This window comes from Cervus canadensis, chromosome 18, assembly GCF_019320065.1.
Source record: "Cervus canadensis isolate Bull #8, Minnesota chromosome 18, ASM1932006v1, whole genome shotgun sequence".
NCBI classification, from domain to species: domain Eukaryota; kingdom Metazoa; phylum Chordata; class Mammalia; order Artiodactyla; family Cervidae; genus Cervus; species Cervus canadensis.
Window position 1 is genome coordinate 46,113,184 of NC_057403.1, and position 15,954 is coordinate 46,129,137.

Consider the following 15,954-nt stretch of genomic DNA (forward strand, 5'->3'; position numbering starts at 1 on the left):
CCTGCCTTCAATCTTTCCCAGCATCAGGGTCTTTTCCACTGAGTCGGCTCTTCGCATCAGGCGGCCAAAGTGTTGGAGCTTCAGCTTCAGCATCAGTCCTTCCAATGAATATTCAGAGTTGATTTCCTTTAGGATTGACTGGTTTGATCTCTTTGCTGTCCAAAGGCCAGACAAATAATTTTTATTAAAAAATGGTTTTTATAAATAACAACCAATCATACATAAATACAGTACAGGTAGCACGTGTGCTGGGCTCAGTCACTCAGTCATGTCCGACTCTTTGCAACCCCATGGACTGTAGCCTGTCAGGCCCCTCTGTCCATGGGATTCTCCAGGCAACAATACTAGAGTAGGTTGCCATGCTCTCCTTCAGGGGATCTTCCCAAGCCGGGGATCAAACCCAGGTCTCCCACATTGCAGATGGCTTCTTTAACCATCTGAGCCACCCAGGAAGCCCACAAATAGCGTGTAGCCACAGTCAAACTCCTAAAGATACAGACAGTGCGCTGCAACTTGGAAAACACATTAAAGGATCTCTTCATCCTGAGATGCTACTGTAATTTCCGTTTTGAAGACAGGGAAACTGAGGACAGATGCGACCCACGGAGGCTGAGCTCCAAGATGCTGCCAGATGTATGACTCTGCCTGGAGAGACCATGGACGAAAGCTCCCACGTGGCCTGTAATAAGAAGCCTGGCACATAGTAGAGGCCTGCGGCAGCATCTGTCCCCAAATGAGACCTCTGGGGCTCCCTGCCCCCGCCTCCCACCATTCCTGACTTCTGAGCATAACGAGGACGATGGCAAGCTAGGGCCCTGCCAAGACACACTCTCAGAATTTGAATCAAATGGAATTTGAATCAGAAAGTTCCCCAGAGACCTGAATGAGGCTCCACGTTGAAATTTCCAGGAGAGGTAAGTGAGAGTACAGTGCATGTAAACTGAAATCACTTTGTACCCAAGTGGCTGAGTACAGAGGGCACAGCTGAATAAATCAGGAGAAAATGGACAGGATTGTGGGAGAGAGGAATGGAGATCCCTCTTGGCTTGCATCAGGGGCCATTCTGAGGCCAGGAACTGAGCCCAGCGAGGGGCAGACGTGGTAGGGGTATGTGACAAAGCTCTCCCTGGCTCCACACCCTGGGATTCTGGCCCCACAGGTATCCAGCTCCTCATTCAGGGCCCACAGTGTTTAATAGTACTTGGAAGTTCTACCTGGTGTCTAGCTGTTTCTCTCTCTCTTCTTCAAGCATTACCCCCTACCCCGGCCAGGGAGGAAAATGTGACCATTTCTTATGGAGCACTCGTGCTGGATCACCCTCCAAGCAAGGGCCAACATCAAGATGCCACAGATGGCCCCAAGGCTAAAGGGTATCCAGGGAGAGGACTGTGGATGGTAGGTGGAGCCAGAAGTCTGGTGGGAAAGTGATTTCTGTTCATTCATTCATTTATTCTCATGCTCATTCATTCACTTGGTGGACTAGCCCTGTGTTTGAGGAGTTTGGGGAAGCCTTTGGTATTCACTCCCACCCACCTCTGAGGGCAGAGAAGAGCAGGGCTGAGTGAGGCCAGATCGTCAGCAGCCTGGCCTTGACATTTGAGCCTGCCTTTATGGGCTGTGTGGCCTTGGCAAACCCTACAACATCCAAAGCCTTGGTTTCCTTACCTGTGAGACGAGAACAGTAGTCGAATCTCAGAGGGATTTCGTGAGGATTAAATGAGATGGCAAATAGAGGGCTTCGGAAACACGTGGCACATGGTCAGCCCTCAAAAACAAGGCAGCTGTGTGTTGCTTTTACTATTATGTCCGCTCCCTCCACTGACAGGGCCCAGGCTTGTCTTCACACCGTCCCACATGCATTTCATGCCCCAGGGCCTTTGCTCAGGCTTTCTCCATCACCTGGAATGCCCCCTCTGCTCTACTTCCTAATGCAGCCCACTAGTGGGGCTAGCCCGCTTCCACGTCACCTCCCATGCAGCCTGCTGGGGCATTCACAATGACTGTCCCCTATCACTTCCCCGGGGTGCTCATCTCTGCCCACTGGAGGGACCCTCTTTGGTCAGGCCTGAGCCCTCCCCTTTCTCATCCCCTCCAGCAACCTCGCCCAGGTGGGCCTCCTGGCTGTCTGATGGGATCTGTCCCGGGATACCACCCCAAGCGTCATCCTCTAAGGCAGTGGTTCTCACCTGGGGTGATTTTGCACCCCACCGCCCCTCCCAGCCCCGGGCTGGGGGGAGCACTTGGCTCTGTCTGGAGACATTTTTGTTTGTCACGACTGGAGGGGTGGTGGCGTCAGGACCCTCATCAGTGTGTGGGGCCGGGGAGGGTGCCATTCCTTCGCTCAGCGCACAGGATGCTTCCCGCAATGAAGACCGATCCGCTTCAAAATGTCCATAGAGCGCTGAGGGCGAGAAGCCCTGCTTTCAGGAAACACCTGTTCTCCTTCCGCGAGTGAGAACGTGGGGAATTCTGTTCTCAGGACCGCACACCTCACAGCTGGGCTGCTGGCGGTTTTTACAGCCTCGGGCACATGGAGCTGTGCTGCGCTGGAAATGGCGATCTCGCGCATCCCGCCCGCTGTCAGAGCATCCGCGAGCCCCTGCAGATTTGTACGAAGCAATTGACTAAGGCCAGCTGAGCTCGCCTTATTCCCGCCCGGCAGGGACAATGTCCCAGTACCGGGAGGCCGGGCCCCAGCCCGCAGCAGCGCGCAGTGTGGACTGGGGAGGGAGAGAGACGGAAACGGGGCAGGGCCAGAGAAGCCCTGGGATGAGAGTGCAGAGGGTCCCTGCAGTGAATGGTTATAAACACAACAGCACCAGATGTCAGCATCTCCTTCTGGGTGCCCAGTCCGTGAGGGCTTAAGCTTATTCACAACCCTGATGCGATGTCTCTTCCTGCCAACTTACTTCCAGGGCTGTCGATCGTTGTCCTTACAACCAACCAGGTGAAGAAACTAAGGTTGAGAAAAATCAGGTTCTTTGCCAAGGTCACCCAGCCTGGTAGGTGGAGAAATAGAGCCCAGAACTCGGATTATAAAGGCTCTATTTTGTGCTAACACAGTGTAAGTGCCAGATGGAGAGTTGGTAACCTCAATAGGGCGGAGAACTCGGAAGAACCTGATGAAAACCCCACGGCTACCTTCCTACCGCCCAACTCCTACCTACCAAGAGGCTCCGCCTCTGCCATCATTGATTGGACTGGAAGAGGGGGCGGCCCAAGATGAGCCAATCAGAACCCCTCTCCAAAGGATCGGATGTTAGAACAGACCACCTGCGAGTCAGATAGAAGTGACCTGGGACAACTAATGAAGATCCAGAGAAAGCAGCATCCTTCTGACCCAGGTGTTCAAAGCCAAGGACAGGCGGAAATGAGGGGAGGACAAACCCTGAGAACTTCAATGTGCGTCGTCGGGAGGTTCGCAGTCTCTGGAGAGGCGGGCAACTTTCACACAGGAAGCAGCTGACCCGCCACACAGCCCTGGAGACCGAGATGGCCTCTGCAATCACCGGTCCTCCAAGAGTCTTACTCCCTGCGTCTGATTTTCAAAGGAAGCTAGACTAGAATGGGGGTTTTTCTCTTCGCCTCTACATCTGAAGTTGACAAACTTTTCCTGTAAAGGACCAGATAGTGTTTTTGGCTTCGAGAGCTACACGGGCTACATCCCAGTGCTCGACTCTGCCATTGCAGGAAAAGCAGCCTTAAACAACGAGGAAATGAAGGAGCGTGGCTGGGTTCCAATAAAGCTTTAAATAGCATGATGCAAGAGGGCAGAATTTGGCCCACAGGCTGGAGTTGGCTGACTCTTGGTCCAAATAAAGCCTGAGGTCCCGTGCACAGCATTTGTCTAAACCACAAGTTCGTGTCTCAGGAGATGGCATGGCCATTTATCCAATTGTCTGGCTGAAAACCTGGTGTAACTGGGCAGACAGTGCCTCATCCCATCCCACCCCATCCCCTGGGCACTAATCTCTACACCTGAAGCTGCTTGCTTGCTTGCTACAAAGCCCTGTGACTCTGGGGGACAGCACACAGTGTGATGGATGGGGACTCAGCCCCTCACCCCTTGTGTCTCAGATGTGTGCCCCCGATTCTCCCCCAGCCCCCAGCCAAAATAAGCTGAGGATCCATGGATAGAGGGGCCTGGCAGGAGGTCCATGGGGTCACAAAGAGTCAGACATGACATCACGACTAAACAACAACAGCAAAGCCCACAGTGGTAATTTCTCAGTTCGGCATCTTTATTGGCTGTGTTCCTTTCCCAGCTCAGTTCTCTCCCCCTGGGTGCTTCCTGGAAGCACTTCTCAAATAACTTCCTTGCTCTGGAATCCTGCTCTCAGGATCTCCTAAGCCAGACTAAGATGGCCAGGACTCATCAATGGCCATGCCTATTCTCTCTCACCCCACCCCCAGACTGTCATCAAGTCAGTCCTTCCTTCAAAACATATGGAGAATCAAGCTCATCACTGCCACTGCTTTCCTCTTGGTCTGAGTCAGTCATCTCTGGGACCCTCACAGTCCATTTTCCACATACACAGCAGCCAAACAAAACCAATGTAAGGCCAATTCCCACCTCTGCTCAAAACCCTCCTAGGGCTTCCCATACATTTAGAATAAAATGCCACGTCCTTAACCTCATCTGTAAGACTTTATAGCATCTGACGTCTTACCACTTCTCTGATCTTTCCTTGCAACTCTCTCCCTCTCAGTCTAGTTCATCACTCTGGCCTTCTTTTGAGTATACTACATGTGTTCCCGCCTCAGGGCCTTTGCACTGGCTCTTGTGTTTGCTTAAACCACTGTTCCCTGAAATATCTATGTGGCTTCTCCTCTCACTGCATTCAAGTCTCTTCCCAAAATTGACATGATTAATGATGTCCTCATTGTCTGTCTTAAGATAGAACTCTTTCTGGGACTTCCCTGGTGGTCCAGTGGCTAAGACACTGTACTCCTAACACAGGGGGCCTGGGTTTGATCCCTGTCAGGGAACTAAATCCTATATGGCCTCAACTAAAGAGCCTGTATTTGCAACTAAGATCTGGTAAAACGAAATAAATAAATTTCAAAATAATAATAATAAATAAATATCAAGACAGACGCTCTTCCTGTTCATCCTCTTGTCCTATTATCCTGTTTATATCCTAAATATTATATATTTACTTGCTAATTTGATTTTGTTTTGTCTTTCCCAACTAGAGTGTAATCTGCTTGTTCTGTGCCTGGCATATTCTCGTTATTTAAAACATGTTAATTAAGGAAGAGAAAAAGATGTTAGGCAGCAGCTTTGACATGAACAGCTGTATGACCTTGGGCAAGTCATTTTCCCTCCCCATGCCTCAGTTTCTCATCTGTATTATGAGAATAAATAAGAAACAATGATAACAAAACCTATCTAATGGGATTATTGTTGGGATAAGGTGAAATAGGTCTTTGCTGGTGGCTCAGATAGTAAAGAATCCGCCTGCAATGTGGAAGACCTGGGTTTGATCCCTGGGTTGGATGATCCCCTAGAGAAGGGAATGGCTACCCACTCCAGTATTCTGGCCTGGAGAATTCCATGGACTGTATGATCCATGGGGTCGCAAAGAGTTGGACACAACTGAGCAACTTTCACTTTCAAGGTGAGAGATCCAAGTATAGTGCCTGGCAGATATTACAATGCTTAATAAATGGCAACTGTGTTTGCCATTGGAATGATCATAGGGCCTCAATTTCCCAATCTGTGAAATGGTGCTGTTGCAACACTTAAATGAGGTGAAGAATGGACATTGCTTGGCACACACTCCTCTATTAAAATTAGTGATTTTTTAAGTAAATACACACACTCATGTCTAGTCAATGAAGTGCCATTCATGTCTGTCTTCCCTAAGCAGATTCCCTGAGGACTGGGAATTAGCATGAACATAAGACCATGAATTCAATGACTGCAGAAGGATGGCTTCTGTTCAGCCACATCCACACTGGTTGCCTCTGAGCTGATGCCAGCACATTCTTTCTGGGAGTTTTCTCTTCCCACACACTGTGCAACCCTGGTCTCCAGCAAACAGGCAGCCCGGCGTCCCTGTTAAAGCCCCACACGGGCATCAGAACCCCAGCCGCTCCCCCTCCAGAGCCCAGACCACCAGGCTGAGCGGCCACCGCGCCTCTGTGCGGTGTCGCTCCTTATTAGGCATCATTAGGTACACAGTAATTATAATAATTATGTGCACTGCTGAGGCGACCATCCTCAGTAACAACCACTGCTATTCAGAAGTCATAATTGCTGCATCAAAACTTAAAATGAAGGCTAATTCGATGTCAGCTGCTCCCCCCACCCCAACTCACAGCCCTCAACATAATCTCTATACCCAAAGTGCCCCATGACCCCCGGCCATCCTTGATTAATCTGCAGAACCCCAAACAAAGAATCTGGTCCACAGGAGAGCATGACTCTGCCAGTGGGATTACAAGGAAGCATGAGGAGGTTTGAGGATGACTTTGTGGGGGTGTTGAGTCATTTAAAAAGAAAAGAATTTGAGGGCAAGAGGTGATTGCAGAGTCTGGGTGGTGGCAGCGGAGGGGAGGGGATATAGTCAGGAGATGGGGTTTGAATCCAGGTTGTGTCAAAGGCTTCCATGATGTTGAGCAGGTCACCCCTTCCCCATCAGTGAAGTGGGAGGGGTTGACTTGGAGAAGCACAATAAGGGCTTTTCTTCTAGTGATATTTTATAGGGAAGCAACAAATAACAAGATGCAAGCAGAGCTACTTTGAGAAAGGAGGAACAAGAGGATCTGGAGATTCCCTGCCCTATGCCATCACACAGCACCTCTGAAATATCTCTGTCAACCCCTAGGTTTCTGGGCATGTCAATGCCCTCTGAAGCACAGGGGGATCACTAGGGAGATTTAAAAACTGCTAATGCCCAGGTCTTACTCCCAAGGTTCTGACTTTACTGCTCTGGATGCAGCCCAGACACCAAGATTTTTAAAGTTTCCCCAGGTGATGCTAAAATGCAGCCTCATCTGAGAAGCACTCAGGCAGAGGCTTATACCTGGACATTATACCTGGGCTTCCCCGGTGGCTCAAACGGTAAAAGAATCTGCCCACAATGTGGGAGACCCAGGTTGGATCCCTGGGTCAGGAAGATCCCCTGGAGAAGGAAATGGCAACCCACTCCAGTATTCTTGCCTGGAGAATCCCATGGAGAGAGGAGCCTGGTGGGCTACAGTCCATGGAGTTGCAAAGAGTTGGACATGACCAAGTGACTAACACACACTCACACTTGGACATTCAACGGGTCTCGATTCCGCCCAGCCTGGTACAAGCATTCCCTTCCTGGGCCTGTTTCCCCATTTTCCAAATGAAAGTGTTGAATGCAATGGCTCCTGCAGGCCTCCCAGTTCTCATTTCCCTCTGGTGGGGAATCACTCCCAAGCTCGGAATGATGAGACTGCTTAAAGCAGGAGGTAAAACATGGCTGTTTGTGTCCCTTTTTTTCTGCCTAATATTTGTATCCACTTCTATTATGCAGGCCTGGCCTCAGTGCTATAGAACAAAAAATCATAGGAAAACTACTGAGTATTCCTTGCACCACTCCCCCCTCAAGCACTTTAGGTACCAACAGAGAACCATTTATTGAAAATAAAGGGCCAAACAGGAACATACACATACACATTAGTCATTAGTATTCAACTTCCCCCAAGGTAAACTATGGTTCTTGTGACTCAAATCCAGCATTTCTCCAAGTGGGCTGGGCAGGACACTGATCCCACGAGAAGATGCTCACCGCAGATCTGGACACATGACCAAACGCTAATTCCTGCATAACGAAAGAATCACAATGCAAGTGAGCTGAGTAAGAAGAACCCTGCGATAAATAATCCTGTTTCATTCTTTTTAGCCGATAGTTCCCAAACCTTCTTTGACTAGAGAACTCCACTCAGGGTCTTCGGAACTAGTGGTCATCTGCGCACAGACAGAGACAAAGACCCAGGCGTGGACACCCAGCTAACGTGGCCTGAGGAACGGAGGTCTACTTTTGAGCAGCTTTGGGCAGAACATTGGTAAAATTGCCACGAATTTGTCCAACTTTGGCTTCAGGAAAGGTAATGTTCTCCTGTGATTCTGAAAGAAATGGAGACAAGCCATGGGTGCATTTCAGGAATTGAGGGGCGGCACAGGTCAGGCCTGTCCATACAAGCCTGGACATGGATCCAGAACATGAGTCAGCAGGAAGAATCCAAAGGGGACTCAGACAGAAGCTCCTACACTATCCCCATTAGAAGAGATGGGTAGTTGACAGCCCTCATTTGGAGAGGTCAGTTATTCACAGGGAAACTTTCTGTTGCCTTTATAAAATTTCAGGTTTTAAAAAAACACGAATTTTCAGGCAAGCAAAAGATGGATTGGACATCAGTAGTACCTCAAGAGGAGGAATTTCTTGAGACTGCGGTGGTTGCCAAGTACCCTCAAAGCACCTAGATGCCTCAAGTAAACCCTGTAATCCCATCCTAAGTAATGCCTGAGTCTACAGAATCATAGCGGGTTTCACAGAGGCACTGGCAATGAGTAGAGCTTTTGCAAATGGTGACTGCAAAAGAACCTAGCTGGTACCTAGGAGGAGTCTATTCTCTAGAGCGGATTCTTCTAGAGTGTGGTTACCTTCCTGATCTATGGATAATCCAAAGATCTTCTCATGCAGCTCAGGAAAAGGGCCTAGAATATTCCTCTTCCATCATGAAGCCTTGAATTCTAGGGGCTGCCACTGTGTGCTTGGAGCCATAAATGAGCTCTGTGGGGCCAGGATGAAAAAAGCAGATAATTCTTACATAGTACCCACTACACGCTAAGCACTGGTCTAAGTATGTTGCGTGTATTATCTCATTTAATCCTCAATATAACCCTATCAGTGTTACTGCTATCATTCCCATTTTGCAGATGAAACTGAAGCAAGAAGAAATTAGGCAAGTTGCCCTAAGGTCCTCATCATATCTGGACACGGTAAGGAACACAAGTGTAAGAGTGTTCTCTTTTTCTCAAGTTTTTCCTGTGGGTACTTCATTAGCCTGAATTCCTCCAGGTTTTCAAGGCAGGGCACTGAGGTAGAGGGGCTGTTTACGAGCTAAGAACCAGAAATTTCTGTTGGGATTCCCTGAAGATCCTTGGTCAATAGAGGTGTTATGCATGTGTAGAACAAGACTCTGCAAGGCTAGTTGAGAGCTAGTGATGAAGGCTAAATGCTGGACATCAGAAGTTACACCATGTAGGGAATTCTGGCCCAGTGAGAGTGGGAAGACTCCCACTGAACACCTCAGGCATAAAACTGAGAAACTAGAAAGTCTATGCAGTGGAAGAACCATGTTCTAAAGTAAGGGCCATGTCCTAAGACCGAAGTAAAAAATCTACATAGATGCGGCATAACAAAAAAATAAAATCACACCTAGCAAAATCAAGAGAATCCACCAGTAATTTAACCAATTGCCAGAGCAAAACTCATCACCACTTAAAAGAAGACAGCAAAATCCAAATTATCCAAAATATCAATGCAGTAAAAAGTTCCTACATGTGCAAAAAGCAAAGCAAAACAAAAAAGCACACAGGAAAGTGACCCCAAATTAAGTAGAAAAGTAGAAAATAGAAACAGATCTTGAGCTATTTAGAACTTGTAATTGACAACCAAGGACATTTAAACAGGCATATGTAAATGTTGAAGAATTAAAAGAAAAAAGAACATGGAGGATTAAAAATGGGGACCTTCAAATACAAACCATAAAAGAGAATCAAATGGAAAGTCTGGAGCTGAAAAGTTCCATAACTGAAATGAAATATTCTCTGGATGCTCTTAAAATCAGATTGAAATTGGCAGAAGAAAGCCAGGAAACTTGAAGACAGATCAGCAGAAGTTACCCAATTTGAAGAACAGAAGCAGCAAAAAAAAACTTTAAAAAATGAACTGAGCCTCAGCTACTGTAGAACAATATTAAGTAGTCTTAAACAGATGTTACTGGCACTCTAAAAGGATAGGAGAGAAAGAGAGAAATATTTGAAAGAATATTTTCCAAGTTCGATGAAAAGCACCAGCTGAGAGATCCAAGAAGCTCAGGAGATCCCAACAGAAATATAAATATAAGAAAGCCATACATAGGCATCTCATAGTCAAAACACTAACAAAGTAAAAGATGTATCTAAAAAGTAGAGAAAAACACAATACATGCAAATAATAATTATATAGTTGACAAGTAACTCATCAGAAAAGATGCAGATAAGAAAAAATAGAAGCTATGTCTTTAAGATGCTGAAAGATAAAAATTATCAATCCAGAGTTAATATCTATCAATCTAGATATTAATATATCTGGCAAAAATATCCTTCAAAAATAAGCATGCAATAAAGATACTTTCAGATAAACAAAAGCATAGAGAGTTAATTTTCAGGAGACCTACATTACAAAAAAAGAAATGCTTTAAAAAATTTTTTAGGCAGAGGGGCAATTAAATCAGATGGCAACTCAGACTTTGGGGAAGAAATGAAGAGTACTGGAAATGGCAAACATGTGAATACATTTTAAAAGATTCCCTTTTCCTTCTCTTTGGCTTTGTAATAGACAACTGCCTATTCAAAGCAAAAATAATGGCACTGCTTTGTGAAATTTATAACTTATGTAGGAGAGAAAATGGCAATGATGATGATGACGATGGTGATGGAGACAGATCTCAGATAGATGTACATAGATAGAGATATACGAAAATAATAGCACAATGAATAGGGAAGAATAAATGAAAATGATAGCATTTAAGATTTTTATGTTTTAGATGAAGAGGAAGAATATTAACTCTCAGTAGAGTTAAAGTAAAAAGAAATACATCTGAAAAAAAGAATAGAAGGAAAAATGGAATCAAAAAGTTTCTATATTCCAAAATAAAGAGAAAGACAAAACAGAAATAAAAAGAGATCAAATAGACAACAAATAGTAGGTGACATGACTTAAACGCAACTGTATTAAGAAATGGCTATGTTCTAAACACTCCAATTAAAAAGCAAATATTATTATTCTGATTCAGACAAGCAAGGTTAACTTTATTCCAACAAAAGAAATATTTAAAATAGTAAGACTAATTAAAAGGGGAGAAAATGTATACCCTGTAAGCAGTAAAAGTTTGGTGTAGCTACATCAATATTAAAAAAAAATAGACTTTGAGACAAAGAGTATTCCAGATAAAAGTAGGTGTAATTTTTATTGAAGTATAGTTGATTTACAATGTTGTGTTAATTGCTGTTGTACAGCAAAGTGATTCATATATATGTATATCTTTTCATATTATTATGGTTTATCACAAGATATATATATATATATATATTTCCCTGTGCTGTACAATAGAACTTTTTTTATCCATCCTATTTATATTAAAAACTCACTTTATAGCCAAAAGCACAAATAGGTTAAAAGTGAAAGGATGCAGGAAAATTTATGCATGAAAGTAATCAAAAGAGAACTGAGGCAGCCTAACTAATATCAGACAAAATGGGCTTTAAGACAACAAATTTTCCAAGAGACAAAGAAGGAACTTACACATTGATTAAAGAGTCAATCCATCAAGAAGCTATTATATATAGCAATGATATACATACCTATGCTTAACAACAGAGTCCCAAAATATGTGAAGACAAAATTGACAAAATTGAAGAGAGAAATAGACAGTTCCACAATAATAGTTGGAAACTTCAATACCAAACATTCAATAATAGGTAGAACAACTAGATGGAAGATTGATTAAGAAAGTAGATTTGAACAACATAAATGCCAACTCAATCTTATAGAAGCATACAGAACACTTCATCCAACAACAACAACAGAATATACATCTTTTAAAGTGTATGCAAAACAATCTCCAGTATAGACCACAGGAGCAGCCACAAAAGCAGTCTCAATATATTTTAAAAGGTTTAAATCATACAAAGTAACTCCTTTGGTCACAGATAATAAAATAACAAATAACAGGAAAAGTGGAAAATTCAGACATCTTAAAATTAAACAACACACTCTTAAATAACTAATGGATGAAAGAAGAAATTGCAAGGGACGTTAGAAAATATTTTGAAACAAAAAATGAAAACACAAAATACAAAAAGTTATGGGATGCAGCAAAGCAGTGTCAAGGAAAAATTGAAGATTTAGATGCCTACATTTAAAAAGAAGAAAGATCTCAAATCAAAAAACTTAACCTGACACATTCAACAAGTAGAAAAAGAAGAGGAAAATAAACCCAAAGCTAGCAAAAGGAAGGAAATGATAAATATTAGAGTCAGTTAAGTAGAATAAAATAAAGAATCAATAAAAATCAAAAGTTGGTTCTTTTAGGAGATCAACAAAATTCACAAACTTTTTGCAAATATTTAGGTTTTTACAAATTGAAGGATTTGGCATTGTCAGATGATGGTTAACATTTTTCAGCAATAAAGTATTTTTATTTAAAGTATGTAGATTGTACACAATATCACTATTATATACTTAATAAACTACAATACAATGTAAGCCCAATTTTTAAATGTATTGAGAAACCAAAAAAAAATTGTATGACTCACTTTATAGTGATATTCACTCTATTATGGTGATTTGGAACCGAGTCCACAATATCTCTGAGTTATACCTGCAAAGAGAGTTAATCAGTAATCAAAACTTCCCAACCAAGAAAAGTCCAGGACCAGATGGATTCACTGGTGAATTATACCAAACATTTAAAGAAGAATTAATACCAATCTTCTCAAACTCTTTCAAAAATTTTATGCATTTTATGAGGTCAGCATGACCCTAATACCAAAGTCAGTCAAAAACAATACAAGAAAACAACTGACTAATACAACTTGTAAATACAGATATGAAAATCTTCAACAAAATACTAGCAAACCAAACCCAGCAACGTATTTAAAGGATTATGTACCATAACCATGTGAAATTTAACATAGAAATGCAAAGTTGGCTCAACCTTCAAAAAATGATATAATACATCACATTAATAGAATGAAAGAAAGTACATTCCTAATCATTCCAATTGATGCAGAAAAAAATAATTTGACATAAGCCCACACCCTTTAATGATACAAACTAGGGAGAAGGAAACTCCCTCAACATGATAAAGACCATTTATGAAAGACCCACAACCAACGTCATAATCAATGGTGAAAGTCTGAAAGCTTTCCCACTAACAAACAAGACAAGGATTCTGCTTTCAGTATTTCTATTCAACATTGAAATAGTTCCAGCCAGAGCAACTAGGCAAGATAGCATTTAAAATTGGAAAGAAGACATATAACTATCTCTATCTTCAGGTAGAAAACCCAAAAGACTCCACAAAAATATGAGAAAATTTTATCCATGAAAGAACACCATCAAGAGAATACAAAAAAAAAACCTACAAAATGGAAGAAAATATTTATAAGTCATATCTCTGATAAGGGTTTGGTAATCCAGTAAGTATTATCTTGTAACTCACCAACCAAAAGATAAACAATCCAATTAAAATGTGGGCAAAAGACTTGAATAGATATTTTTCTAAAGAAGATATATAAATTACCAATAAGCACATAAAACGAAACTCAATGTCGTTAGTCATCAAGAAAGCTCAAGTCAAAATGACAATAAGATAGTATTTCACACCCACTAGCTTGGTTATAATTAACAACAACAACAAAGGAAACTGAAAAATAACAGTGATGGTGATGATCTGGCATCTTCATACACTGCTGGTGGGAATATAAAATGATGTCATCACTTTGGAAATCAGTGTGGCAGTTCCTCAATAAGTTAAACATATTATTAAACCATGTGACCCATAATTTCCATTCCTAAGCATGTGCCTAAAAGAACTGAGAACGAATGTTCAAACAAAAGCTCATCCACAAATGTTCATGGCAGCACTATCTGTGATAGCCCAAAGGTGGAAATAGCCAAATGTCTATAAGCTAATGGGCGCATAAACCAAATACAGTATATCCATACAGTGAGATATTATTTAGCCAAGAAAAATGACGCACACACTACAATTTAGATGAATTTTGAAAACATTATGCTAAGCAAGAGAAGCCCAACACACACATACACACACACACAAAAGTTTTACTGTGTAATTCATTCATATGAAATATCCAGAATAAACAAATCCACAGAGACCCAAAACAGATTACCAGTTGAGAGGGCCAGGGAGCAGGAGGGGGTGGGGTGTTAATTTGCCTCAGTCGTGTCCAACTCTTTGCAAACCCACAGACTGTAGCCCATCAGGCTCCTCTTCCCATGAAATCTTGCAGGCAAGAATACTGGAGTGGGTTGCCATTTCCTTCTCCAGGTGATCTTCCCCACCCAGGGATCCAACCTAGTTCTTTTAACATCTCCCGCATTGGCAGGTGGGTTCTTTACTGGATGCTTAATGTATAAGAAAGCTGAGCACTGAAGAACTGCTGCTTTTGAACTGTGGTGTTGGAGAAGACTCTTGAGAGTCCCTTGGACTGCAAGGAGATCAGACCAGTCAATCCTAAAGGAAATCAGTCCTGAATATTCATTGGAAGGACTGATGCTGAAGCTGAGACTCCAATACTGGCCACCTGATGCAAAGAACTGACTCATTGGAAAAGACCCTGATGCTGGGAAAGATTGAAGGCAGGAGAGAAGGGGATGACAGAAGGTGAAATGGTTGGATGGCATCACCGACTCGATGGAGGTGAGTTTGAGCAAGCTCTGGGCGTTGGTGACAGGCAGGGAAGCCTGGCGTGCTGCAATCCATGCGGTCACAAAGAGTTGGACATGACTGAGCAACTGAATTGAACTGAATGTATAAGGGGTTTTCTCGAGGGTGATGAAATGTTCTAAAACTCCGTAGTAGTAATGGTCACAGGACATTGTGTATGTACTCAATGCCACTGAATTGTACACTTTAAAATTTTAAATGGTGAATTTTATGCTACATATATTTTAACACAATAAAAACAATAAGATACCACCAAAAAAAACCAGACTCAAATGTTACAATAAAAGTGTGCAATGTGTACAATCTCCCTCTTCTACACTAAAATAATTCACAAAATATTAACAAATAGAATCCAGCAATATGTAAAAAGATAATACATCATGGCAGCAAAGTGCAATTTATCTTTATATGCAGGACCGACTTAATATTTGAAAGGCACACAATATAACTTATCACAGTAACAAAGGAGAAAAATCACTGGATCATCTTAATAGATTCATCAAAAGCATTTGAAAAAAACTTAACACTCATTCAAAAACCAGCTAAATGTCTCTCCCACTCTCTTTTCGTAGCTGGGAAAACTGGACCCCAGGAGGATCCCATGGGGGCCAGCAAATGGAACAAGGGTTCCTCGTGATTGTTCACCTGTAGCTTCATTTCGACCCACCCTGGGGGTGGCACCTTCCAGCCAGCCACCATCCCCAGGCCACTGGGTTTCCCAGGAAAGCCGGATGTTCATAGGCACGTGGTCAGACATATATGTGCACATACCTGTACATGTTCACACACATCTAGACGGTCCCAGAAACTCACACTTGACACTGGGACAGAGATGCACAGTGGGAGCACTATTCACACTGACACACCACACCAGGCATCCCAGACATGCCCCTCTCAGACACCCTGATTCTCCCAGCCCCACGCACAAATATGCTTATGTCTACACCACAGGCTCGGAAACAGTGACCCAGGCAGAGACAGCGGTGGCGGTTCCTGCTCAGATATGTACACCCACAAACAAAGACATACACACATCAGAGACACACACCATCCGCCGCGGCCAGGAGACTCACACCGGCGCCACAATCACAGGCCTGGGCACTCCCCCCCAAGCAGACGGACCCGCAGAGACAGCGCAGACACACACCCACAGGTTCACACCCATCCTGCCGCACGGGCACAGGTGTGGTTACACACCCCGACACCCGCACACGTTGCACATGTGCTGAGAGACAG

General features: G+C 43.5%; 1 long non-coding RNA gene across 1 annotated transcript; it reads right to left on the reverse strand.

The window, feature by feature from the left end:
• Positions 1 to 7,951: 7,951 nt before the first annotated feature.
• Positions 7,952 to 15,731, reverse strand: LOC122420401. The gene is made up of 3 exons (XR_006263281.1): positions 15,490 to 15,731; positions 12,563 to 12,627; positions 7,952 to 8,104 (listed from the first exon to the last, which is right to left on the reverse strand). It is a non-coding gene; the product is annotated as an uncharacterized LOC122420401 (long non-coding RNA).
• Between the last annotated feature and the right edge of the window lie 223 nt (positions 15,732 to 15,954).